This window comes from Podarcis vaucheri (genome assembly GCF_965113315.1).
Source record: "Podarcis vaucheri genome assembly, chromosome: 11".
In the NCBI taxonomy this organism is placed as follows: Eukaryota; Metazoa; Chordata; class Lepidosauria; order Squamata; family Lacertidae; genus Podarcis; species Podarcis vaucheri.
The window spans coordinates 35221204-35247960 of NC_138749.1; the positions used below are offsets into that span (position 1 = coordinate 35221204).

Below are 26757 nucleotides of genomic sequence, written 5' to 3' on the forward strand. Positions count from 1 at the left end.
AATGTTTTATTCTAGGTTGTTGCCATAACTTGGTGGTAGAACACATTTTCCATGCAGAAGATCCAAGGTTCAACCCTTAGCAGTTGCAGGTAGGGCTGTGGAAAACTCATGCCTGAAAGCTTGGAGAGCCACTTCCAGTCAGCATAGACAACACTGAATTAGATGGACCAAAGGTCTAACCAATATAAAGCAGCTTTCTATGTTTCTAACTTACAAAATTCATGGGGGAGACATTCATTGTATCGCTGTACGCAATAACAAAGTGTTGATAGTCTGTATCAGAACCCTGTTAACTGTATCGAGTCTAAGCCAGTTCGAGTCTTGGGTTGTTTACTTGGAAGCAATTCCTACTATGGTCCGTGGACCATAAACTGCAGCCCTGATTTTTTCTTTTACATTGCAGACTTGTGTTCAGCTTGCTTGTTCTTTTCACACTTTACCTCCTCCACAATGGAGGCTGCTAGAAAGGATTGCGGGTTAACCTATTCCTTCTACATTCTGATGCAGTTGTACACACAATACACAAAACCTACTGTGGGGGAGTTGTGGGCATTTTCATGTGGTCTCTTGAATGCTCTGGCATGCAAAAACTCTTAGTTAGGGGTCACCAACCTTTTTAGGCCCAAGAACACATTTGAATTTTTTGTGTGAATGCCATGGACACCCCCCACGTCTTGTCACCCGTCACTCCCTCTTATCAACCCACCCTCATTCAACAGAAAAAAATGAGCACACAAACTTTCCTTCTCCAAGGGATCAATGGAGGGTTTAGAAGAGTTAATCTGAGCTTTGAAAAGCCCATACAGCTGAAAGAGGAAGTGAGAACTAGACTGTGCACACATTTAAAACGCAGCTAGACTGTTCTTTTTCTCAATTCGGATCGAAACTTGTTTTGGAAGGGGTGACAGAGGAAGCGTCGAAATGTGGCATTTCGTAAGAAATTGCAAAATAGTTCTGGCAAACATCATGCGCACACCTCTCCCCGAACCAGAAGCGGGAGTGTGCTTGAGCTGGGCGAACAGAGGTGTGTGTACAGCCACGGTATCCCTCTTCCAACTTTGCTTCTTCAGCTTTATGTGCTTTCCAGAGGAGAAAAAAGAGGGCCACTGTCACTGTCCTTGCCAAGGGGGTAGGGAGCACAGCGAGGCTTCACGGAGAAGGACCTCAAGGTTTTGAAAAGCCAAGAGGGTCAAGCTGTGGCCTCAAAGTGTATTTATTGACTGGATTTATATACTGCCTTTCTGTTAGGAAACCCAAGGTGGCTTGCAAGTTAAACACTCAAACAAATACATTATATAAAAAGGAGGCTGACTGAGTCCTCTCAATCCAGGTGGGAGCTGGTGGTATGTGTCAGGACTCCCTTGCTTCTTCTGCCTTCCTACGCAGGTCTCAGGGAAGGTTCAGAAAGAAGGAAAGAGAGAGATCCTCGAAGGGGCCAACGAGGTCGCACAGCCCGACGCCTGCAATCCGCTCACCGCCTCCATCCCCCGCCACGCGCCCGCCAGAAAAACCGCGCAGGCGGCGACGAGGCGCGTCGGGACCGGGCTGCGATCCCCACTGCGGCTACGCCGGAAGACTTCCTTGTCCGTCCGTCTCATGCCGGCTGCCGCCATGCCGCCTCCTGCGCCTGGATATCGCCCGTGAGGAGCCCAAAGGGTCGATGGGCCAGGCAGCACCCAGGAGCGTCCAGTCTACCGGATGCCCAGACTCTCCTCGTCCACCCCCCCTCCAGTCTTTTTTTGGTGCGACCCAAGCCACGCGGCTGGCAGGAAACTGGGACCGACCAACGGGGGTGCGGGGGTGGGGAGCGAGGAGAGCGCTTCATACTTTTCCAACGCTCCATTCGGACCTTATTGATGTGCTACCCCGCCGCCCCTCTTCATTTTCCTCCTGCTGCAAAGCGATTTGATGCTTGGCTGCCGGTTAGTAGCTCAGACGCTCCACGGTGCAGAGATCAGATCCTCCTCTTCCAACTGCAACAAGGATTTCGGGAGTATGAAAAAAACCCACATCCGAAAGGCGGCGGAATCTGCCAACAAGGAGATAATTCCCTGGGTGCTCTGGGTTGATTCTGTTTGGCAGGAGGTATGGGGATCTATAGGGAGTCATTTCATACACACGTGTAAAAGAGATGGTTAGGACTATCATCTTCTCTGTGTTTCAGGTGTGTTCTTAAACAAAATCATTTTTTCAGGAATGTGGCCAGGTTTGTAGGAAAGTCTACCCCAACCTGGTGTCTTGGGCTCTCAACAGCCCCAGTGCTGGGAGTTGTAGTTCGAAACTTAATGGAGGGGGCCAGTTCAGGGCATGTTGCTTTAGAAGAGTAGAAGATCTCATTCCCACACGTCTTCATTTTTGCAATGAAACATGGCGTGTTTTATACATTTTATTTGGGTGTTATGTCTTGTATTGTAAAAGCTGCTTTGAGATTCTTTTGAACATGAGGTGGGGTATAAGGTTGGAAAACAAAAAAGATCTCCAGGGCTCAAACATTTGCCCCTGCCCTTCAGAAAGTGGGGGGAATGTCAGGATGCCTTCTTTCTGAGACAACTCCTCCTCCTCTGCTTGGGAATGCCGTTTGAACAGAGATGTCCCAAGGCATTTTGGTACCTGGGGTGGAGCAGAAGATGCTCCCCGCCTCCCGCCAGTCGCAAAGAAGTTAAGCTGCATGGTAATGAAGACCTATTGAGTTATTTTGGCTCCCAAGACAACATAAATTAATCAACTAAAATCCCACAATTACCTCTCCTCCCTCCATGCCAGTAAAAAAGTAAGTAACAAAGTAACAAGCAGTAAAAAAATACATATGCTATAATGACATTAAGAAGAACCCTCCTGGATCAGAGCAAAGACCCTTTTCAGTCCAGCATGCTCTTCTCACAATGGCTAGCCAGATGTCTGTAGGAAGCGCACAAGCAGTATACGCACACTATAGCACTTGTGCATCCCAGCACTTAGTATTCAGAGACATACTGCCTCCAACAGTGCTACCGGGGAAAGGCATGAAACATGGGATCTGCCCCCCACCCCAACATCACGTATTTCTAAACTATATAATGTTCATTGCACATTAATGGAAGGTCTTGTCATCACCTTTTCTTTTCTTTTTGACCACAGTAGAATCATGGAATTGTAGAGTTGGAAGGGACCACGAGGATTATCTATTCTAGTTCAACCCCCTGCAATGTGGGAATCTTTTGCCCAATGTGGGGCTCAAACCCACAACCTTGAGATTCAGATCTCATGCTCTCCTATCTGAGCTATTAGTCAGGGCAAACATCAAAGCAAGCAGACATGGGATAAATAATAAGGATCCAGGAAGCTACATATTTAGGATCAAATCTACCTGGCAATACCAACCTCTAAGAATATATGAAGAGCTCTGCTGGATCAGGCCAATGGCCCATCTAGCCCAGTGTCCTTTGGGGAAGCCTGCATGCAAGACCCAAGCATTCTCCCCTCCTGCAGTTTCCAGCTACTGGCATTTGATCTGCAAGCTCTTCCCTCTAATCCCTGGTGTGCAGGGGGACTCTATAGCCCCTTGCTGATGAAGGCTTTTTACCTTCTCTTTACATATTCTTGCAGTGGAGATGAAGCGAAAGGCACCAGAAACCACATGTACTGAGCTGGGTGAAAAAAGCCCTTACCAACTTATGACAGTTTCACATTAAGAGGACATGAAGTCTAGTGCTGCAATTTCTCATCAACATGTAGCATCTAACCTTCCTGCTTAGTAAAACCACATGGCAGAATAGGTAAAGGTAAAGGTACCCTGTACGGGCCAGTAGTGTCCGACTCTGGAGTTGCGTGCTCATCTCGCTTAAGAGGCCGGGAGCCAGTGCTGTCCGAAGACACTTCCGGGTCACGTGGCTAGCCTGACAAAGCTGGAAACGCCATTACCTTCCCGCTATAAAGCTATTTATCTACTTGCACTTAGGGGTGCTTTCGAACTGATAGGTGGGCAGGGTAGGAAGGCAGAATAGACCCCAACTAACCTTTGACCCAGAGGGGGATACAGTTATTTCTAGTAGCCCAAAGCCCTTAAGGTGACTCCCAAATGGGTTGCTAATATCTCTAACCCTGATTTGCTGCCCAATGCTAAAGCACCAATTGTGGCAGTTCATACAGAACATAAACCCTGTCCCCAAATCGATACAAGAAGGCCAACAAGAACAGCAAAAGCCACCAAAGCCAAATCAGATGGACTGGCAAAAAAAATCCTATATTTTTCTGCAGGAGAAAAAGGCAATATAATACATCACTGTTTTTTATACTTGTAAACCGCTTAGAATCCTCTTTTGACATTAAGCAGTATATTCATGAATGGATTAAAAGGAACAGGGGACTGGACATACAGAAGACTTGCCCTTCGTGCAACTCAGGGTGGAGTGGAGAGGTGTGGTCTCTCAACAGTCTCACAATACTTTGTGACGTTAGGTAAGAGGTATGCTATTGCCATGTGATCTCTCCCCAAATGTGGTTGCAATGGGAGTCCTGTTTGAGAGTGGAAACTGGGCTTCATATTCTCCAGGGTTAAGCCCTTGTGCTGGAAACAGATATTGAGCCTGCCTCTGGCACAATTAAGCCCCTAAAAGCATCCTCTTCGTGCCCCGTTAGTCCCACACTGCTCATTATCCTGCTTCTCATGCTTTGCAGCCTTTTGGTACTTAACTGGGGAACATGATATCACTCTTCCCTTGTCATGTGATTAAGCACACAGCTGCCATGTTCAGAGAAGAGTGGAATTTGAAAGGAGACTGGCATGGAATGAAGGCATGCAATATAGACCCAGCCCACACTTTACATGCTCTTAGAGCACTGCATGGCTGTACTTGTACACTGTGGGGTCCAAGCCTCGTTCAGTAGCATATTTAGCCTTGGGGGTAATCTAGCCTGAAAGTCAGCTGCCGGAGTATGAAAGCAGCATGAGCTACAAAACAAAATGCTCCTCACCATTATGTTCCATTGCTTTGCAAACCACAAAACTTTCAGTATTGGTATACAGTATATTGTTTTTCAGTAAGCATCTGAAACAATGAAACAACATGTGAACCTGCTAGAGAGATCACTGCACTATCAGTGGACTAAACACAAGCTCTCGGGAGTGAGAGCAAACACTGAATAGAGAGGTTTTCAAAAACAGGAAGGCAGTCAAGCTGGGTGTGGAAGAGAGATAGTCCAGTGCAGCGCAATATAAAATAGCACTCAGTGTATTAAAACGATGTTTTAAAACCAGTTTGGATTCTATGGGCTGTAGGAACTGCGGATGTACTGGGACTGGGAAAGCAAAGCAGTGAGATGAAGGCTTTTCTGACAAGCAGGATAAAGCCAGCTTGCCTTGCCAGGCTTGCAGGAATGAGATCCCACTTCATCTGCAGTACTACAAGTCTAAATGCTAGGCCATTTAAAACACAACAAAAACATCTCGGGCTTGATTCCTTTCTTTAACCTGAAATTCACCACAAAGCAGCAGTTGTCTCTTAGTACAGAAACATATGTAAAATGCCACCCCAGAGTATTTTTATTTTATTTGAAAACAGGTAGTTTTGGGATTACAATATCCACAATTTGCTACGTTATCAATCAGAAACATTCTTTTAAAACTTTAAATGGTGCTTATTCATTAGCATTTGAACTACCTTTCTTTATTCATATGGATTTTCTAATCTGTTCATTGTCCTTTCTCTTTGCATTGCTGTTGACTACGAGTGAAATCAGTTAAAACACTGCAACACCTAACAAGCTTCTCAGAAACTAAATACATTATATTCTATTAAAAACGGTCAGTCTTCCCCCCCCCCAGGAGTTTTGGAAGCCAGCCAAATTAGTAAATAGGAGTTAAACAAGGAGTACAGTACATTCGTTATTAAATAGTTTTATTAGATATATAGTTGGTAAAAAAATTAGCAATTTTGCTCTCCCAAATAAATATAACTTTTTTATAAATAGACAGAAAGAACCCCGACCCACCTATATAAAGGTCCGCTGTGTAAATAATTTATTTGATCATAAGAACAAGTCAGAGCATGCTGTGGATATGATTCACAGAAATAAAAGCGAGATTTTCCATGGACTACAGTGAGATGTGGGTTTCACCCCACTATCTCAGATTCCCCTTTTTCTGGGCTCATAACTTTGATTCACTGTCTGGGATTCTCCACCGTCTCAAATTCTATCTTTGAATTGGTTATGTGGGCAACACAGCCCATATCTCTGTAATGCTGCATGTCTTCTGTGTAGATTATGATCATATCCACACCATATGTTTAAAGCACTTGGCTTTCTTCCAGAACTCCTGTAGGGAACTGTGGTTTGTTAAGAGGTGCTGGGAATTGTGCCTCTGTGCATGGTAAACTACAATTCACATGATTTTTTGGGGGGAAGACATGGTTGCAAAAGTGGCATGAATGTGTTTTAAACGTATGGAGTGAATGTGGCCTGTGTTGATCAGGGAAGATTTCAGGATTTTAGAGTTGGTAAGGAGCTTTGGAAGTCACCTAGCTCAACCCCCAGCTCAGTGCATGATCTACAATACAGGGTGCAGCTGCAGTGTTTCTGACAGGCCTCTAGAAAAGACACTGTCAAACAGCTGCTACTGTTAGGAGGTTCCTCCTAATATTTAACCCAGATCCGATTCCTTTCAATTTCTAATTTCTCTTTGGAGCAGGAGAGAACGAGTCTGCTTCATCTTTCTCAGGAAAGCCTGTCAGGGCAGCTTTCATTTTGGCGTTAACTCTGGAGGAGGATGTTCCAAGATAACATACTAGAGTGATAGAAGAACAGAGTCTGCCACTTTTCACCATAGTACATTTTGGTTCATAGTTGTGTTTGATGCCACATTAGACTCTTTTCATTTATATGCCTATACTCCTGTATTTTTTTCCCAGTGTCTTGAGACAGCTATATGGATATTTTGCAAGTGATGCTGTTTTGCGAGTTTCCTAAACTGCTGGATCTCCAATAGTATGGAACTCGACTGTAAGGCCATGACTGAAATACAAAAAGGCTAATCTATTGCAGGCTTGGAGTAGAATTAAAATGTGGTGTTTGATAATCGCCCAAGATGATTGAATGAGAATACATTGAAGAAAGGGAGGGTCAAATAGCTCTGAATGTGACAATGTCAAGGAAGTATTCAATTAATTTCAGGGATTAGTGAGGAGTCACAATCGGAGCATGGCTGATTTTGAGAGTATTGGTTCATATGATCTATAATTTATTCTAAGAACTTAACAATTTTCTACTCATTCAATTGCCCTTGGTGTGTAACAGTTCCTTCCAGGAAGAATAACTTACTATACCTGCCACTCAAATGGTCTTGTAGTACCTGAGCGATTCTGATAGAATATTTTGTTCTTAGGCCATATTTTTGTACTTTTCAAGACTGCTCTAAATTAAATGATTAGGAAGAGGAGCATTGGGTTTACGCTGCAGGAATACTGCATCTAATGGACACACAAAAGGAAAACCAGTTTGCAAATTGGCTTTTCAGCTGTATCACTTACCTTTTAAAAAGAAATATCAATAAATATATATGCAAACAGATGTATGCAAAGGCAATTGTGCAAGATTATAATTTCAGCAGTTTTGTCCGTTCTCTTAATTTCATTAAAGCTATTATGCGTTTTCCCTAGTGCAAGGGAAAGAAAGAAAGGCATGCATTGCTTTGAAAGTATAAGACACATTCATGGCTTTCTAGGCTTGGAAGGAGGAATAGCATATGCAAAACTTCTGCACTTCCAGTGAGTCACAGTTAGAGAAAATACATAGAGACAACTTTGTCAAGTTTTACAATTTACTGGTAAAGACAAAGAAGTAGTAGAAAAGTGAACTAGGTTGCTGGGTGTTGTCGTTTTTACATAAAGGAATGGAATGGATAATAAAAGGTCTATCTGGAAAATCTGGATAAACAGAGTATATTTAGCCCCCCTCCCCCCTAAAAAGATGTTGTGGGGCTCACATGAGCTGTTTTTAGCTATTTAAAAGGGTGTGAGAAAGAAGGAAGAGAGTAACTATATGCACAATCTATGTGGAAGTCCCCTGGTGGAAATCTCATTGCAATGAACAGGGGCCAGGCAAGGTGTATTTTGACAGGGCTTGCCTATTATGAAGTCCCCAGTGACCATGCCCCATATCTTCCAAGTATAGAGTACAAAGCACCCGCCTCACATTACACAAACAAAATTTTAAGATTAGAACTAGGAAGAATTCTGCAACAGTAAACTACCAATGGAGGTTCCAGAATGTTATTCCTTGCAAGGTTTTATGCAAATACTGTGAATGTTCTCATCAGAAAAGCTTGAGATGCAGGTTAGACTGCCTTAAATAATGGGACTGGACTCAAGGTCCTCCGGGGCAGTTTACAAATCTTAAGAGTCTACAATTCTGAATATACATAGCTATTGATGGCAGTCATTTAAATTTGTTTCAGTCACTCCTGAGCATGTGTTTAGGAAAAGGACAAAAGTGCACCAATTCTGCTTTTTAAACCATCCAACCTTTAAATAAACAACAACATTTATTTATTTTAAATTTCACTGACGAGAGGAAAGGTCCATTTAACAGATACTATCTGTTAGTAGATAAATGTTAGCCCTTTATTATTCAGTCACACTCAGATATTTAGATGATATGGTAACAATGTCAAAAGCTAATGATCAGGGTTAATCAGTATGAAGCTAAATAAGTTGCATATATAATTGCCAATACACAAAATTAGGTTTCTTATTCAAAAGAAGTAAACTACTTTATGATTTCAGGTGTAACAAAACAGACTAATTTTTAAACAGAAGGAACTCAGGCTACAAACTCTATTTACAAAGATTTTAATTAAGTGAGTCACATTAACAGAAGCTCAGGTGTCTTGATTCCACAAAAAGAAAAACAGTTTGTAGCTTACTATTTTTGCCATTGCTCATGAATTTGTACAGTTTCGTAATTTCCCATAGGTATCTGTTTTGCTTTTAAAAAAGAAAACTTTCTAGAATTACGGTATTTATCTTTCAAGATAATGGGCATGGAGGATTTTCAGAAATTAAAGGCAACCTTCTTTGCCTGTTTACTCAAAATAAGTCCCCCTGTGTTCAACAGGTCACAGCCTAGGAAGCAAATGATGTGGTATGCTACATATTTAGGTATTATCAATCAGTGTATAGCTCCATGAAGTGCTATCTTATTCGTGTTTGCTTGGAAGTAAACCCCACTGTATTTCATATGGCTTAATCCCAGGCAAGTGTGCACAGGATTTTAGTCTTGGATTGATATCAGAGGAAACACACGTTCAGGTTCCTTAAACAGCCAATTAAGTTACCGATTACATATTTTCCCCTTCTTTCTGAACATAATTTGTGTCATTGTATGAAATCAAGTGACCTACAGTGACAGTTCACAAACTGAAAACTGTTCTTGCAAATGTCTGTGTCAATGGCATTCTGCTTTGGCAGCTGCCTGGTTTTAGGACAGTTATAAAGACAAATCAGCTGTTCTGCATCTTCATATTTTTTTTTTTTCATGAACAAGACAGACAGGCAGACCAAGGCTGTGATCGTAAACACAAATTTCTTGTAGGGGGAAAAAAAAAGGAAATTGTTTGCATTTACTTTGAAAAACCGATTAGTGTTTGAAAAACCTCACCCATTTCTTGAGATCAGTAACCCCTGGACTTCATGTTCCATACATAGGGAAAATCAAATATTCCATGTAGAAAATCTCTTTAAAGTTGTTGAACAATCCTGGCTTTAAAACTCCCGTGCTTATTTTCCAAGCAGAATAACCTTCAGTGCCAAATTAATGTCACAATTTATCTATCTGTTGTTCTGTGCTCTTTAAACTTGCGTGCCAGGCAGTATGTCAGTATGGAATCTGGTTGTTAAAAGCAGTTTCATATGTTCTCTTTGTATATAGACTTTGTCTTGGGTCCCCCCCTTCTTCTTCTCCCCCCTCTTTTTTTAAATAAAAAAACTTGATTACTTGTTTACAGAAATGCTTTCAATTTGTTTGACAGTTTGTAAGAACTGCTGTGAAGCACAGTTAAAAGCACAAGCTTGTGAAAATAGAAATTCATCATAAAAATTCTGCTCCTCCCTAAAATACGCCTTAGCATTTGATCTTTTCCCCCCACGTCTTTGCAGTAATTAAAATAAGATTGTCCTGAAAAAATGTTCCTCTCTGTAGACTCCACCAGCAGAATGGCGGTTTTATGAAATTAACAGTTGTTCAAACAGCACACATGATGCAATTATAGTGAAATCAGGGTGCAAATACACTATTATATTCACACGTAGCTTTTGTTTCATAATCCAACTTCTTTCCCCAGTGACACCTCCAGTATTTAATGTATGGTTGCCCTTTGATTAGTAACATCTTAACATTTTAAAAAGTCTTCCACATTCACTCCCCATTTGATTGAAAAACTCACTCCTGTACATTATATCCGATAGGACATTCAACAGGGGTCAGAAACAAATACAGAATCATAGGTAGAATGAGGGAAACAAAATCGAACATATTCTTTTCACTTCTCACTTTTTTAAAAAAAGGAAAATCATTTCCCTAGCTTTCCTGCCAATTCCCCCCCCCCCGCATGCTAAACATATATATTCTCAGCATTTAGTCTTCAGAATACCTTTTCCAAAAAGCGGCAATAATATAAAACACTGGATCTTGGTCGTGAAAGTTTCTTTTGTCAAAGGAATTATTAGAAAGAAGCATGTTTCCAAATGTGTCTCATTTTTTAAATAAAAAAAAATCCCTTAAGTTTTTGAAAACTTACCTGCGGTTCCTGGTCCTAGGCAGAATTCTATAGTAGAATTGGGAGATCAGTCTCAACTCTATTTATATATATATAATATATATGAAAAAGGATTTTATTTATTTAAACTCACCAGTGCCCTTCTTCTTCTCCAGGAAGATGTACCCGTCAGCACCTGCTGAGGGTTTCGATGATTAAACTGACAGGTAAAAAATTCCTGTAGAATAAAGCCAGACCAGCTGGCTTTGAAGAGAAACCCCCCAGTTTGGGTCCTGTTTGCCTCACTCACCCTCTGCTATGAAGGCACAAGCTTTTTCCCCTTTGCTGTTGACCTGTAAGATGCGTGATTTCCATGCACAAGTGTCTGGCATGCCTGGCCCCACCTGCTCCTGTCACTCGAGAGTAAATTTAGCTGTAAAAGGTATCACTGACAAGCAGACCTTTGTCAGCTCTGGCGAAAGAACATAGAATTACTCTGTCCACAAAGCAAGCTGTAAGTTCAATTGGAAAATATCAAATCAGTAGCTTTATCCAAAAATCACTTCTTGGGAGGAAGCAAAATGAAATGACTTTCAGATGGCCGAAAGTAAAAGAAAAAAAGTGTGGGGTGGGAATACCCCTCTTTTACAGTGAAGTTAAAAAAAAAAAATCTTATTTCCAAGAATAATTTTAGAACAAGACAACTTTTTGTACTTTTTAATTACAGCTGGAAGGAAACTTCTTTAGAAATGGAAACAGAACACACATCATTCAGGTTATTAAACTACGTTAAGTATTAAAGTGGATTTCTTTCCCTTTTCACTCTTACTTTTATCCGGAGAAATATTAGAAACCTAAAACTTCTCAAAGAGGATTCAGTAATCTCACTCCCCAAATTAGAATGTCGTGTTAAGAGACTGCATTTCAGAATTACACAGAGGCTTCAAAAATTGAGGAATCAGAGCAAATGTGCATAAGTAAAACCTTGTTAAACCTTGAAGCATTTTCATTCTGGATTTTTTCTCCTTTCTAGACTAAGGTAAGGCCATTTATGTCTTGCCAGTCTGCTATTGTTATTCATCCTGGTAACAACACACACACAACTCACAGGCTGTTTTTGACTATGTAACTTCTATCGTATTTATGTAACCTATTGTTACTCATCTGCCTCCCCTTGGAGAGAAAAAAGTCTATGGTACTAGATATTGGGGGGGGGGGGGAATCTGGTAGTTACCATTAGTTCCGTTAATTCACCAAATGGGTGAAATACCAGGAAAAAGATCTATCTGCATTACCAAAATCCTGATCTTCAGCAATTTGGCAGGAAACTACACAAACTATTTGACGGCATGCTCCAGTACTGTTGTGCTTAAAGGGGGGGGAGGGTTGAGGGGAGAGAGAATGAGAGGTATTGGGAAGGGGAGGCTGGGTCACAGGCCCTTTGTCAAATAAACAAGCTTCCTATTTACTTACTGCACATAAACAGCTACTCACCAAACTCATTTCTCTGCAGGGTACCACTTTCAGATAAAAACATGGACCTGATTGGCATCATCCAGTATCCATGGAAACACGGTAAGTACCTCTCTCAGAGTGAATGTCTCTTATTCAAGATTTAAAGGCTGAGTACTGGGTAAGTGAGTGTTTTCATTTAATAATTATATGGGAGATACTTTTTAGAAGCTCGTAAAGGGGAAACAGGTTTGGGGTGTTGTGTGTGCCATAACAAAGCCCTTATGCTTTCATCATGTTTTTTTAAAAATTGTGTGTTTGAGGTTCAGACTCTCTAGCTATTCACACGCACACACACACCCCACACACGCCAAAAAATGCAAGCTACCTTCTTCAAGACCCAGTGAATAGGAGTTTGAAACTTGGAACCTCTGTTAGTACTGGAACAAAGCTGCTTCTTTGTTTACTTAGTAGTTAGGCAGTGCTCTTATTGTACCCCCCCCCCCAACAAAATAAAATAGGAAGATTTTCAAAGCATTTATACCTTGATTGTTAGGTCATAGAATTAGCCAGGCAACACGAAATCTTTGACTAGAGTGAGAGGTCAGAATTGCATGCACTGTGTTTGAATCAAATGAAATCATTTTTTTAAAAGGCCTTTATTTTTAAAGGCTAGCGTATTTGTGTGTAGGCTGCAGTCTTGGGTGGAAATATTCATGAAGATAATGAGGCAGAAGTGATGGTAGTGTTGTGAAGATAGTAGAACTTAGGATCTCACACATACTTGTTAAGAGTCAACAGCAGGCAGAGGCAAACTCGGCCCTCCAGATGTTTTGACACTACAGTTCCCACCATCCCTGACCACTGGTCCTGTTAGCCAGGGATGATGGGAGCTGTAGTCCCAAAACATATGGAGGGTCGAGTTTGCCTATACCTGGTCAACAGTAATCTTGGTTATAGACTGACATCTAGGAATATATGAAGGCAAACCAATTGAAGCTGAATCTAGATAAAATGGAGGATATGGTTGTAGGTGGCCTTTGTGATCTGGAGGCGTTCAACTTTCTTTTCTGCAAGGGAGATAAATTTCCCTGAAATATTAGTTTCTTAGCCAGGGAGCTAAGAAACATCCACGCTTGTTTTTGGATGCCCAGATGTCTATCATGTCCACAAGTACTTTTTATCAGTTATTCTCATGGCATTAGTGCCCTTTTCTTCAGAACAAAGTTGTAGTATTGTAATATTGTAGTATGGACATTTGCACCTAGCAAGATCACTAGGAAAGGGTTTAATCAAGTTTCCATATAACTGGGACATGAGGCCTGACCATGAAAAGAACAGATAGATCCTTCTTGGGCATGATGTCCAAGAATAGTAATGAAACTTCTTTTCCAGTAAAGTCTACTTAAACCTGAAAAAGAGTAAAGGCACTGTGGTTCCAGCAGACTTTGGAGTGGTTAATAACTGATATTTATGTACTTAGCTCTAACAAATGTTTTGAAAATGATGGTATTGTCTTTATAGTCTTCTAATATCTTTATAGTCTTCGAATGGAACAAAAAGCCAAAAAAAGCAAAAAAAAGGCAATGGAAAACAAATAATATAAAACAAAACAAAAAAGGTTACTACCAAAAAGAAGAAAAAATTCCAATGATGCCTTCTAATACTAAGATAATTTTTTTTTGTTAGAGTGTGAAGCCTTGCAAAAATTCCAGACACAAGCAGTTAAAACATTTTTTTCAGAGTTTCCAGTGAGATAATATTATGAATCTGTTACCTTTGAAAATGAAGAGAGAAAAAGATCTGTTTTAAAATGAGCTTCATTTTGCATGGATTTCACTGACTAATCCTGATTAAGTAGTTTATGAATTACAGCCTCAATCAGGTAAATAGCAGTTCCCCTACCTGGACTAGGTTCTTATATTTGCATTTCATTAAATATAGCCATTACCGCAACACATTTCTCTGCTGAAAGATCCAGCGGAGGTAACTGAAATCCAACTGGTTTAGAGTTCTGGCTTCCCTATTTTTATCACTCTGCATATTATTTTCATTTACTTTCTTTATTGTTTTTATTTGCTAACTTTTCTCAGCAACCCGTCCCTGCTGAGTGCAGATGGCATGAATGATCCCACAGATTCTCTGCTCAATAAGCCAGAATGGTATTGCAGACATTCTATATTAAACTTCTTTTACTGCAATAAAAATGTTACTTTACCACATGCCTGCTTCGGATTCCGCATCATTCTTCAGGTCTGTATGCGTACGGATTCTTTATAGAAGTTTACTTAAGCATTGTGATTCTAGAACCTGGTTGAAAATGGTTGGATCTATTCCAATGCCTTAGATAAGTCACCCCCCTTGCGGAGGAGCGGATTGGGGACTTTGCTGTGCTCTGACACTTAGAACCAGATATTTACTTGGGCAGCCATTTTAGGCACTTCTCATTCTTACTTTGCTTAAAATGGGGTTGGTAAGGGTGTGTGTGTGTGATGTTCCAACTGTTGCCTATTCAACATAAAACTAGCAAACAAAAATATTGGCATGTGCAGTGGGACGAAATATGCATTTCATACAAAATAATGGAAGATGGTTCTAAATGCGCCTCAGCACAATATTAAAATTAGAGGCACCAGTGAATTTTTCCTGAGCCAGGCTAGAAAAAGAATGACAGGCACTTGGAAAGCCTGTGTCAAATTGAGAGGGGCACATTAGCCCTGAATCCCCCCCCCCCGCTTGGATGGAAGTTTTCTCCTCCTCCCTTTCTTCCCATAGTGCTGGCTAACAGTGGACTGGAACCCAGGGGATTACGGTAGATGTTGGTTTTCACAAGAACTCCTGAAAGAGTTCCTGGGAGAGCAACATCTTCTATAGTCCTTTGTGTTAGCGGTCATTGCAACAGGGAGATGAAGAGGAGGACTGGTACGGGAGGTGGGGATATTTTATTTTCTCCCCATGAGTGTCTGTTCTTATTACCGTCAAGCTTCCAGATGAGGAGGAGATACTTTTCCAAGGGGTGAAGGGCTGGTATGGACAGTTGGAAATGAGTGTAATACCATATCTTGGAAAAGGACATGGCTGGCTGGAATCCTGAAAATAATAATTTAATTATTAGTAGTACTAAGAGGGTTTTTTTGCCACTGTTGTTGCAACTGCTGCTCTTTATTTTGGGGGATGTTTCATTATACACCTTTAGGTGCCAGGCAAAAAGGTTCTTCTTCAACTAGGCCTTGGGCTGACTAACATCCCAGATCCTTTGAAATGTGTCTGTGGGAAGGAGGGAGGTTTATTGGCTTGGCTTATTTTTGTTCTTATTTTTATCATGTATTTTGTGTTTTATCTTGTATTTTTATGTTGTGAACCACCCTGAGATCTATGGATGAAGGGTGATATATCATCATCATCATTATTATTATTATTATTATTATTATTATTATTATTATTATTATTATTACAATGGGGGACATGGTAAAAATATAGAGACTGGTGTATTTCTCTCTTTTTTGCCTGAGATAACTTCACCCCCCAATGCCTATGAAGGTATTATTGTATATATTCATCACTACCTGAGTGTCTCAAAGCAACTTACATAATACAAATACAAGAAACACTAAAGCCAAATAGAAAACAGCAACAAAACAAGACCTTGTGCAAATCCTACCTACCTCATTTAAAAGGATAAGCACTAAAAAGAGGCCTCTTGGCTAAATCTAACTGCATGTCTTCAATTTGTTTTTTATCTAAAATATGCTCCGTGTATGATTATGTTATTGTTTGGATGGTTATGTGTTTGTACATACTTTTATTATTACAGTAAGGGAAAGGCCCCAGTTATAATTAGTTACCTTCTCAATTAATGACCAAAGGTCTGGGTTAATAAAAATGTATTTGGATTGTGCCTAAAAACAGGCAATGATGGTGCCAGGTGTGCTTTTCTCGGGAAATCTTTCCACAGATGGGGAGCTGCTACTGAAAAGGTCTGTTTTCGTGTTGCCACCCTGCATGCCTCCCTCAGACAGGGCACAAGGAGAAGGGTCTCAGATGATGAATTCACTGTACAGGACATTTTATGTCAGAAGAAGCATTCCTGAGCTTTATAGGTCAAAACCAGCAATGTGAATTGAGCCCAGAAATTATTTGGTAACCAGTGCAGTTGCACCAGGATTGGTGTTACATTCTCAGACCTCTGAATTCTGCACCAGCTACAGCTTCTGAACCATCTTGAAAGGCAGTCCCACATACAACAAATTGCAGTCATCTATTCTCGAGGTTACCAGAGTGTCGACAACAGAAGCTAGGCTGTCCCCATCCAGAGAGGGGCTCAGCTGGGCCACTGGCAAAAGCTCTGTGCCACTGAGGCCACTTGAACCTCAAGCAATCTGAATGGATACAGAAGTAACCCCCAACTATGCGCCTGCTGCTTCAGAGGGAGTGTAATTCCATCTAGGGCAGACTAAACTCCACCCATCTGGTTTGGGGAACCTCCCACTAACAGTTTCTCAATCTCATCTGGATTAAGCTTTAGGTTATTGGCTCTCATTCAGTTCATCACTGAGAGCAGGCACTGATCTACTACAATGATGCGAAGATGCTAAACATAAAAGCCAAGAAAAGGATGTGGTCAAAACATGGAGTCCTGCTGGGTACTTGCATTGTAGAAGTGCATAGCTCCAGCCCAGCAGAAATGGGGTGAGGAATGGACCAGCTTTTAGGTGTGATTTACTTCCTGCAGATGAGGTAAACTGGATTTCTTGCCACAATTCTTGTGGTTTTGCAAAGTAAAGTTATAAGAATGAGCAGGTTTGCCCACGCAATTGAGCAATTGCTGGAGCATCACTGGGTAATTTCCAGCTAACTCTTCACAAGGGAAAGCACAACTAGCCTGGTTAACCAAGACAAACCATTGCATCTCCTTTGTTTTAACTTGGGGTCTGTCAACTGCAGTGATGCAACCACTTTGGTGGCTTATGATGCTTTTATTAGTGTCCTATAGGCTGATAGGTCTCTGAGTGTGGATCTCTGAGTGTTCATCCTTATTAGGTGAAAGTGGTACCCTCCACGCACAAGAGGTAGGTATCAGCCGACTTGGGGGGGGGAGGGGGAACCCCAGGTTTTGCAGATGTTCAAAAATATTTAGAAAACCCCCTAAAGGAGGGTGGTACCTCAAAACAGTGTGCTCTGCGACCACAGAATGTTAACTGAATGGAAGGGGGTGCAGAAAATGAGGGGGAGTTGGAACGGAAGTGTAAATGGCAGGCTGAAAGCTTTTCTGGCAACCATTCTGGATGCACTCAGATGTGCAGAATTTTGAGGTGCAGTTGCTGATGAATGTAGAACAGATGCTTCTCTCCACTCTGATTAGATAGAAAGCAGGTAGGAGCCCCCCCTCCGCCAAGCCTTTTTCCTCTCCTACCAGCCTATGCCTGGTAGAGGAACTGGGAAAAGCGGCATGCTAGCCTTATTTAGGAATCTGCCTGATAGGAAAGAGAGCCTCCACACTACTCTCTGCCCTACCAGCCTGAGACTACAGAGCTAGGAGAAGAAGGCTGTGGCCGGGAGGTTTGGATGCTTACTGTATATAATTTTCAGCACGGGATTGCCCAAGCATCCTTGGAAACCTCCAACGTAGCAGCATGGATCATTCCTTGAAGTTTTGTGGCAAAGCCATCCTCATTCTTACGAGCCAAACACGCATCCTTGTGAACACTGATTTAATTGTTTAGGCAATTTTGCATCTAGAAAATCCACGATGCACTGCTATTGCAAATGAAAAACACAAACAAACCTCTGGAATCTTTTGCATAAGATACGGAAATTATAATATTGAATGAACTGGTGTGCAACTGGAATTCTATTAAATTGGATTTTCATGCAAGTACAATGGAAGCTCGATTACTGAACGCTTCGGAAGCTGAAGAATTTGGAACCTGAGCGCCGACAACCTCGAAATGAATGCTCCTGTTTCGAACGATTTTCAGAAGCTGAATGGCTTCCAAGGCGCGTTTTTCATCCCCCCCCCATTGACTTTGCAGCCAGGCCTTTGATCCTTGGTTTTTGAACTTTTCAGAAGCCGAACGGTCTTCCAGAACGGATTAAGTTTGCAAACTGAGGTTCCACTGTACAACTTTGGTAAAAGGAAGTGTGCAATAAGTAAATAAAGAATATATTCTCAAGCTGGTTTCACAGATGCCTAATAATCTTTTGTGTACTGCTGTTCTATAATGCCACGGGTACCCAAGGGTTGTAGCTTACACTGCATACCAAATTGTGTCTATTCATAAACAAAAGTTACTATTATTGTGGTTATTCTTAATATTAATTTTGTTTCTTTATTAAAAATATGTATATGCTGCCTGTCATGTTTGCAGCAGATCATAAAATACAATATAAAAAAGCAATGTATAACAACCAAGTGGTTAAAAAAGCCTTAAAGTTCTACAGCAGTAGAGAACAGGAGCTAGCAAAAACTATAGAAAGCAGAAACATTTTTCGCATGTGTTGAATTGCGCAGATATTTGTGTATACCTTTTTTTGGTCAGGAGAGGGGGAGACTATTTCTGAGAGTGGGCATCATCACAGAAAAGGCCACCTTCTTGATTGTGGCCAGATGGACGTCTGCTTTATCCATTGTGTGGATTATTTAGTGTTAAGCTTTCGTGATATTTGCTGTTTTGCATAGTTTTGCTTTTAGTATTTAGTTGCCTATTTAGTCTCTTCAGCTTGCCAAGAGTTATATTATAAAACTGAATATTTTTAGGTTAAAGAAGAACTAGGTGTAAAAGGAAAATAATTAATTAGCGACTTCGAACAAAGTTTTTTAAATTGAAGCCAAGAACTTAGTTTTTTGGCAGATCTGTAATGCTGCGCAATTACATCAGTATTAAAAACAAGAAAGTTTGAAACGAAGAGGGGCTATTTTGAATTAGAAGTGTCCAGAGTAAATACCAATATTTTTTCTTTTTCTCAGTGGTATATTTATGTGCTACACCTCTGGAGATGCACCCCATTATCTCTAGAGACAGATGGATGCCAGCCAACCATTTGTATGCTACATTTTATCCCCAGAAACCAGTGGTATAGTGGAGAGGGAGTGCCGCTCCAGGACTTATTTCAGTGCAGGTATGTGTTGGGGGTGGTAGTGGCAAGGCATTGGAGGATAGAGCTGTATGTGCCATGTGACCTGCTATGCACTCCCTAAAGTAGCCAGCTGTCTTCAAGTGAAGTGGAGGACACTGTCCCATGACCAGTGTTACAGTAAGTTCCAGCTGTCAGGCCTGTCAGTTTCTGTACATAGAGAGATGGGGAAAGTCATCTTGTCCTTCAGCCCCGAGAGTGTTTTGGGCTGGCCCTGGAATTTGGTCCTAAGTTGCTTTTTTCTTTTTCTTTAAAGGAACACGTGATCAGGAAATGGTCTGAGAACTGCTGCGGCAGAAGCTAAAAATTGCTTATTCTGGTGTGTTGTCAGGTTAGTGCTTTGAGGATGGCTGCTGCAGAGTACTTACCAGGGCCATCTTCTCATGGGGATTGGATGATAGGTCAGGTACATTTTTGATGACACACAACTGTCACATATCTTTCTAGCTTTCATTGATCTGCTCTAATTAGCTGTTTGGAGTGCATCACACAACTCGTCTTGGGCAATATTATTTTGTAACATGAGCAAAGCTTTTTCCACCAACTCAGCATTTGTTTGTTGGATTACTGCATTCTTCTTCTTTTTTTCGCTCTGAGCTCATGCCTATCATTGTCCTCCAAAATATATTAAAATACACACGCACAGAGGAGCGTAGTATGAATACTGTGAGAAGTCAGCTCGTATTGTGAGCTTTTCTTTTAAAATCCATCATATTACTTTGTGTAAAGCACCCTCTGTGCAAAAGTGAGCATATTTCTTCACTACAGAAAATATATCTTCCTTCCTTTCTTTGGCAGCACAGCTGACCCTGACTGCATGTCAATTTCCCCATGAGAGAATCCTGCTAAGAAGCATGTTCAGATGTTTGCTAAGAAACAGCAGAATTGCTCTTCTCTCACTTGTACCCAATATCTCAATAAGGATTGGAGGAATACGCTAGAAATAGGCTGCTTGCGTGTCCTACTTTACAGAAGACGGTTTTTAATATGTCAAAGGAGACTCCTGTCTGAAAGGTTGTCCATCCACATGTGGTTTAAAGATAAAAGAACCAGAAGAAGGGATAGCAGGGGCCTTGGAGGACTGTAGCTTAGTGTTAGAGCCTTGCACACAGAAGGTCCCTGTTCAACCCCTGGTGCCTTTAGGTAGGGCTAAGAAAAGCTCCTGTCTGAAATTCTAGAGAGCAACTATCAGTCAGTGTAGCCAGGGAAGCACTAGATGGGCCAATAACAGGGACGCAGGTGGCGCTGTGGGTAAAACCTCAGTGCCTAGGGCTTGCCGATCGCATGGTCGGCGGTTCGAATCCCCGCGACGGGGTGAGCTCCTGTCTTCGGTCCCAGCTCCTGCCCACCTAGCAGTTCGAAAGCACCCTTAAGTGCAAGTAGATAAATAGGTACCACTTTATAGCGGGAAGGTAAACGGCGTTTCCATGTGCTGCGCTGGTGCTGGCTCGCCAGAGCAGCTTCGTCACACTGGCCACGTGACCCGGAAGTGTCTTTGGACAGCGCTGGCCCCTGGCCTCTTAAGTGAGATGGGCGCACAACCCTAGAGTCGGACGCGACTGGCCTGTACGGGCAGGGGTATCTTTACCTTTACCTTTTACCCAGTATGAAGGGGACGCGGGTGGCGCTGTGGTCTAAACCACTGAGCCTCTTGGGTTGGCAGTTTGAATCCCCATGACAGGGTGAGCTCCTGTTGCTTGGTCCCAGCTCCTGCCAACCTAGCAGTTCGAAAGCACACCAAAAAGTGCAAGTAGATAAATAGGTACCGCTCTGGTGGGAACATAAATGGCATTTCCATGTGCTGCTCTGGTTTCAGTGTTCCATTGCGCCAGAAGTGGCTTAGTCATGCTGACCACATGACCCGGAAAAACTGTCTGTGGACAAACGCCGGCTCCCTCAGCCTATAAAACGAGATAAGTGCCAAAACCCCAGAGTCGTCTGCAACTGGACTTAACTGTCAGGGGTCCTTTAACTCCCCCCCCCTTCAGTACGAATCATCAGGCTTGGCAAGCTGGCATCCAGCTTCTGACATCTATAGCCACACACTCCAGTTTCCATGTAGACAGGGAGGCAAAGGATGAGGATAAAGGAGAAGAGAAGGAAGGAGAGAGGAGAGGAGGAGCCTGTGCTTTCATATATATAAGAGCTAGAGGTGGGGGTGGGGAACAGTGAGGGCAAAGCAAGTGAGTCACATGTTGGGGAGGGAGAAGAATGGAAAAAGTAAGAGCGGAGCCTCAGGCCAGAGATGAGGATTCCTGGCAGAATAATGCCAAGGCCAGTGGGCTGAAGCAAAGAACAACAGGTGGCAGGAGTAGGTGGATATGTGCCATGCTTTATTTGAAACGTCTGTTTTGAGAGGCTGTCTGGTCTAAGTCAAGATGAAGGATAAAGAACCTTCCAAAGGGAGAGCAAGGGCCTTGAAGTTGCCCATCGACACTTAGCCATTGGACTGCAGGTTGAACTGGTAGGCAGGCTGCTCCCCTCCCCATAGTAAGATGCACTGTATTTCTCTTTAAACAGTACACATGATTTCTAAATTTTCATCAACACATGAAAATGCCATGCTCTGTTTTTTGGGCAATGCATTTCCTCCTTTCCCAGGATGACCTATGTGACCTTCCTGGGCAGGAAAGGATTGCTGGCTGAGGAGGATGAACTCTGAAGGCAGAAGGAGTTTGAGATGGAGGAGATAGCATGCAGAATTGAATTCATTCCTAGTGAGGATGAAGACACTCAGAGCTGTACAGTGGGACGAAAGTGAACTTATTAAAGGTCCCGGGATGAAGATAATGAGCAGACCCAAACCTGTAGATCTAGCTGATTCAGAGCTTGGGGACAACATAAGCCAGGTCTGTTGTTTCCAGGCTTCCTAGCAATGCTAGCAATGCCCACTTCCAATGGGACATTACAGGCTGCCAATTTTTATCTTCATGTAGGACCCTTGTGGGGGACGCAGGTGGCGCTGTGGGAAAAAGCTCAGGGCCTAGGACTTGCCGATCGCATGGTCGGCGGTTTGAATCCCCGCAGCGGGGTGAGCTCCCGTCTTTCGGTCCCAGCTCCTGCCCACCTAGCAGTTCGAAAGCACCCTTAAGTGCAAGTAGATAAATAGGTACCGCTTTATAGCGGGAAGGTAAACGGCGTTTCCGTGTGCTGCTCTGGTGCTGGTTCACTGGAGCAGCGTCGTCACGCTGGCCATGTGACCCGGAAGTGTCTGCGGACAGCGCTGGCCCCCGGCCTCTTAAGTGAGATGAGCGCACAACCCCAGAGTCTGTCAAGACTGGCCCGTACGGGCAGGAGTACCTTTACCTTTACCTAGGACCCTTGTAGCTTTCAGTGCTGTATGACAGCATTTTGCCCCCAGCAAAATAGTCCCATCATCAACTTGTCCCCTTATTTTGGATATTTTGATCTAAATGCTTTACATTATGCCACACTGTCTGTTATGATGCATGAAGTACAATAGCAGAGATCCAAGCAACAATTCACTTTCAGATGGATCCAAGATATTGGGCTGCCTGAGGCCAAGGATACACTCCATGTCCAAAAACTGACCAGGCTGGCAGTTGCATTCTGCTTCAGTATCCTGCACTGTACCTGAAGGCAGAAGACTGGCTTAGCAGGTACAGAGCAGACTGCATGGCACATGCATACACAGCTCTGCCCACTCCTTTCCCTTTAGTATTTGCCACCTGAGGCAGCTGCCTCACTTTGTCTCATGGTAGAACAAGCCCTGGATGCAGGCTTAGTTGAACTCAGTTCCTTTTTCAAATATGCCAGGAAAGCAAACATTGGGTAAGAAACACCAGAAAGAAGAAGAAAGACTTGCCTTCCATCTGCAGCTAAATACCTCTAGAAGTTCACCTATAGGGTGCAGCACTCAGAGACGCACTATCCCTTGGCCATGAAAGTTCTATGTACCTATACATTGATCAGTCTATATTGCATGCATAAATAGAAGATATTTGGAATAGAACAAGCTGGTATATGGAAAGATGGGGCTCCCAGTGGCGTAGCGTGGGTTGTCAGCACCCGGGGCAAGGCAAGTAATTTGCGCCCCCTAACCCATGGATTTGCGCCCCCTAACCCGTGGATTTGCGCCCCCTAACCCTAACCCCCAGATGTTGCGCCCGGTGCGGCCGGCCCCCCCTGCACCCCCCACGCTACGCCACTGGGGGCTCCCACCCAGGGTGAAATCTGAGCAGAGCTAAACAGATGTCTTTCCCATCAAATTTTCCTTCTTTGTTTCAAAATCATTCACTTCTGCCCTTGAACACAAATTTTGCATAGTATACTAATCTTGATCCTGCTGAGTCATTCTGCCAGCTGAAAGGCACTATTTTATACATAAAATCCGGAAATCAGTTTGTGGCCACCTAACCAGAGGCACCTCCAGTCTCTAGTCAAGTGAAACCTCCTCCAAATGTAAAACATGTAGATATCTCTGCAAAAATTGAGTGATGGTGATTGGCTTACATTGTTGCCCATTTCAATGTCCTCTGTTGGCCATCAGTGCTATACACATTTGAGATCAATAGGGCAGCCGCAGCTGAAACTTGGCAAGATTTTAGTTTGCTACCAAAGGGTGGAGCTATGATATTTAATTAATTTAATTTGCTTAAAGTGGATGTTTGCTTTTGGAGCCAAGTTTTGCAGAAGCAGATGGATTATTTGGCATATTCAGCAGCCACAGAATAACATTTGGACATTGCTTCACATTCATTGGACATCCTAAACAAATGCAAAAACTTACATTATTGACATGCTCCCTTTATTTTAAACAACCATAAGTGAATACTGGAAAAGACAAGACCGTAAAATCCAATTGCTGTTTGGAACGCTGCCTTGCTCTTAGTGTTTTAAGTTGACAGTAACATACTAGCTTTGTTGATCATTAATAATCATGCATTGCCATCTACCACATTTGGTGTACAGATTCTAGTACTACTCTTCAGAACACCTTTGTGGGTAGTTCTTCATTTTGTATGTCATAATGATCTGCTTGCCTCTGTCAACTTCCTTTCTGAGCTAGCATTAAAGCCAGGACCAGGATCTCTTAAGAATGTATGAAGCTGCCATATACTGAATCAGATCAATGATCCATCCAGTGCAGTACTGTCTACACAGAATGACAAGTGTTCTCCTGGGTTTCAGATAGGAACCTTTTCCAGCCCTACCTATAGAGGCCGGGGATTAAACCTTAAAAAAAAAAAATCTGCATGAAAAAAATTGCTCTACCAGTGAGTTATGGCCCTCCCTAATCTATTGGGGCAGCCTGCCCAGGAAACAGAACTTGCCCATGTTATCTGGCATTTGGGGACCAAGTAGACATGTGCTAATTTCATGAATTCTATTAACATGCACAGTGTGTGTGTATGCATGTTATAAATAGCAGCCACCAGGAAACTTGAGCTACCTTGATATCCTGGTATCTGTTTCTTTTTTTATCAAAAATCAACTCTTTGATGTTGACGCCAATGGTCAATCAGGGCATTAGCTTTCCTTGAAATACAAAAAGCCCCAATTTTGGACACGACCATGATAGCTCAGGCTTTCTCATGCCTGCTGCTTATGGAACAAATTAACAATATGCTAGTTTGGCCTGCATGCCAAATATTGAGGCCCAGTGCAGCTGCCCTAAAATTCTGTATAAACGGCATTCTTACAGTGTCCCATTGAACTACATGGAGGATGCAGCAACTGACTCAGCATAACTATATTGAGAGCTGTGACTCACATGAAGGTGACGGCCCTATTTCCCCCCCTTTCTATGCTCACCTGAATTGTTCTTTGCCCCTGGAGATCATTCAGATGAAAAAGATTTAGACCATTTGAACAAAACACAGATCCTTTGAATGTTTTCATCTCTAGAAAAAACGCATTTGCTTAAAACTCTTGAGCACGGTCCATTCAAAGGTAATCACTTTGATGCCCCACTAATTTCAGCAAGAGAGATTTCAGGCACACAGTTTGTGCCAGTGTGATGCTCCCTGCAGGAATGGAGTAACCTTTCAGCTCCTGTGCTACTCTACTAGTCAATCTGCCTAGCCAGGTCTCCTGCGTTTAAATTAAGCAAACTAGAATCCTCTGAATTATTCTTGCTCATTCTCTGTAAACCCCAGAAAAGATCACTTTTCCCTGACCAGATTGAAGATGGAGTAGGTGGTTGCCATGGCAAATTTCCAGAGTTTGCAATGCCAAGCAGCTTCCTAGAACCCACATACCTGTAAAACTCTCAGAGGAAACTGGGAACTCTCTGAGGTTAAAGAGGCCAGCTGCATCCTGATGTTCGGCTGAAAACAAAACCAAGTGTCCTTTTTTTTACAGAAAAGGTTTAACCCTGCCTAGCCTTCCTCTGGTCCATGGGGTCACGAAGAGTCGGACACGACTAAACGACTAAACAAGCCTTCCTCTGAGAGTTTGTTGTTGTTGTTGATTAACAGATGTGGTGCCCTCCATAATGTAGTATTATATTAACATAATTATTAAATGTCGATTGTGTCTAAGGATTGACAAATTTGTTAGTTGGAGTTTTTTCTCTTTTCCAAAAATTCAGTTCTTCACATTTCTGCATCAGTTTGTGAATTTGATTTTTAAAAAGTGCTCATGAAAATTCACTAGCATTTTACAGTGCATTTCTCCTCATACATATAATTTTTGAATTCAATTTTGACAAATACACACACCTTTTGCAAGTGATTTCCCCCGATGCCATACATTTTTTATGCACACTTTCCCATATAATATGTGTGTGTTTAAATACATATTTTGAAAAACTGCACTGCAAAATTTAGAAAAGTGAATTTCAAAGGGTAGCTGTCTTTCATTTTGTGTGTTTCTTAGGAAACTGTTTTCTATTTCCTTTGATGCATTGCTGATCTCCAGCCTCAGAGTTAGTACTGCATAAGGAGAGTCAAGAAAGGATAGAGGTTCTTCATGCTGGAATCCTCATGGATGTCCCTTCTAAGCTTAAAAAAAGTGCAAATACTCAAAAGGGGCTGGTGACAGCAGCTCACTTTTTAGAAAGGCGCGTGTTCTGTCCTAACATTGTATCTGATTGGTTCCAGCAAATCTCACATCTAGATACCCCATACTAGGAAATAGGCCTGTATGAACTTCCTCAATTGGCCTTCTCCACAACATCAACTGGTACTGGCCGTGGGAGCAGCTGCCCTACCACAGACTGGAAGGGCTGGGTTTCTGCTCTGGCATATGTAGCACCACCAGGGTTTTGGAAGAGCTGTAAGGAACGGAGCAGGTTTTGGGAACCTTTTGCCTTCCAAATGTTACCTAACTACAACCCCCACCACCCTTGGCCGTTAGTCATGCTTGCTAAGGATGTTGGGAGTTGTAGTTCAGCAATATCTGGAGAGCCAGAAGTTCCCGACACCTGGATCACACACTTAGGACTAAACTAGATGCAACATTAAATGTGCCTCTGCAGT

At 42.3% G+C, this 26757-nt stretch overlaps 1 protein-coding gene and 1 long non-coding RNA gene across 11 annotated transcripts in view; one reads left to right on the forward strand and one right to left on the reverse strand.

Moving 5' to 3' along the window:
- The window catches only part of MEF2C (myocyte enhancer factor 2C), a 181436-nt gene extending 170372 nt beyond the window's left edge, over window positions 1–11064 (reverse strand). For 2 of the 9 annotated variants that reach the window (XM_082191795.1, XM_082191796.1), the window contains exon 1: window positions 10884–11060. The gene's annotated coding sequence lies outside the window, so the exon portion shown is untranslated. Of the gene's footprint in view, window positions 1–10883 lie in introns of all 9 variants that reach the window. The other 7 variants (XM_082191800.1, XM_082191797.1, XM_082191799.1 and 4 more) reach the window with 6 other exon arrangements.
- LOC309514631 overlaps window positions 1–26757 on the forward strand; it is an 89943-nt gene that overhangs the window by 10423 nt on the left and 52763 nt on the right. For both annotated transcript variants that reach the window (XR_014212095.1, XR_014212096.1), the window contains exon 2: window positions 12243–12304. This is a non-coding gene — a long non-coding RNA (uncharacterized lncRNA). The remainder of the gene's footprint in view (window positions 1–12242; window positions 12305–26757) is intronic.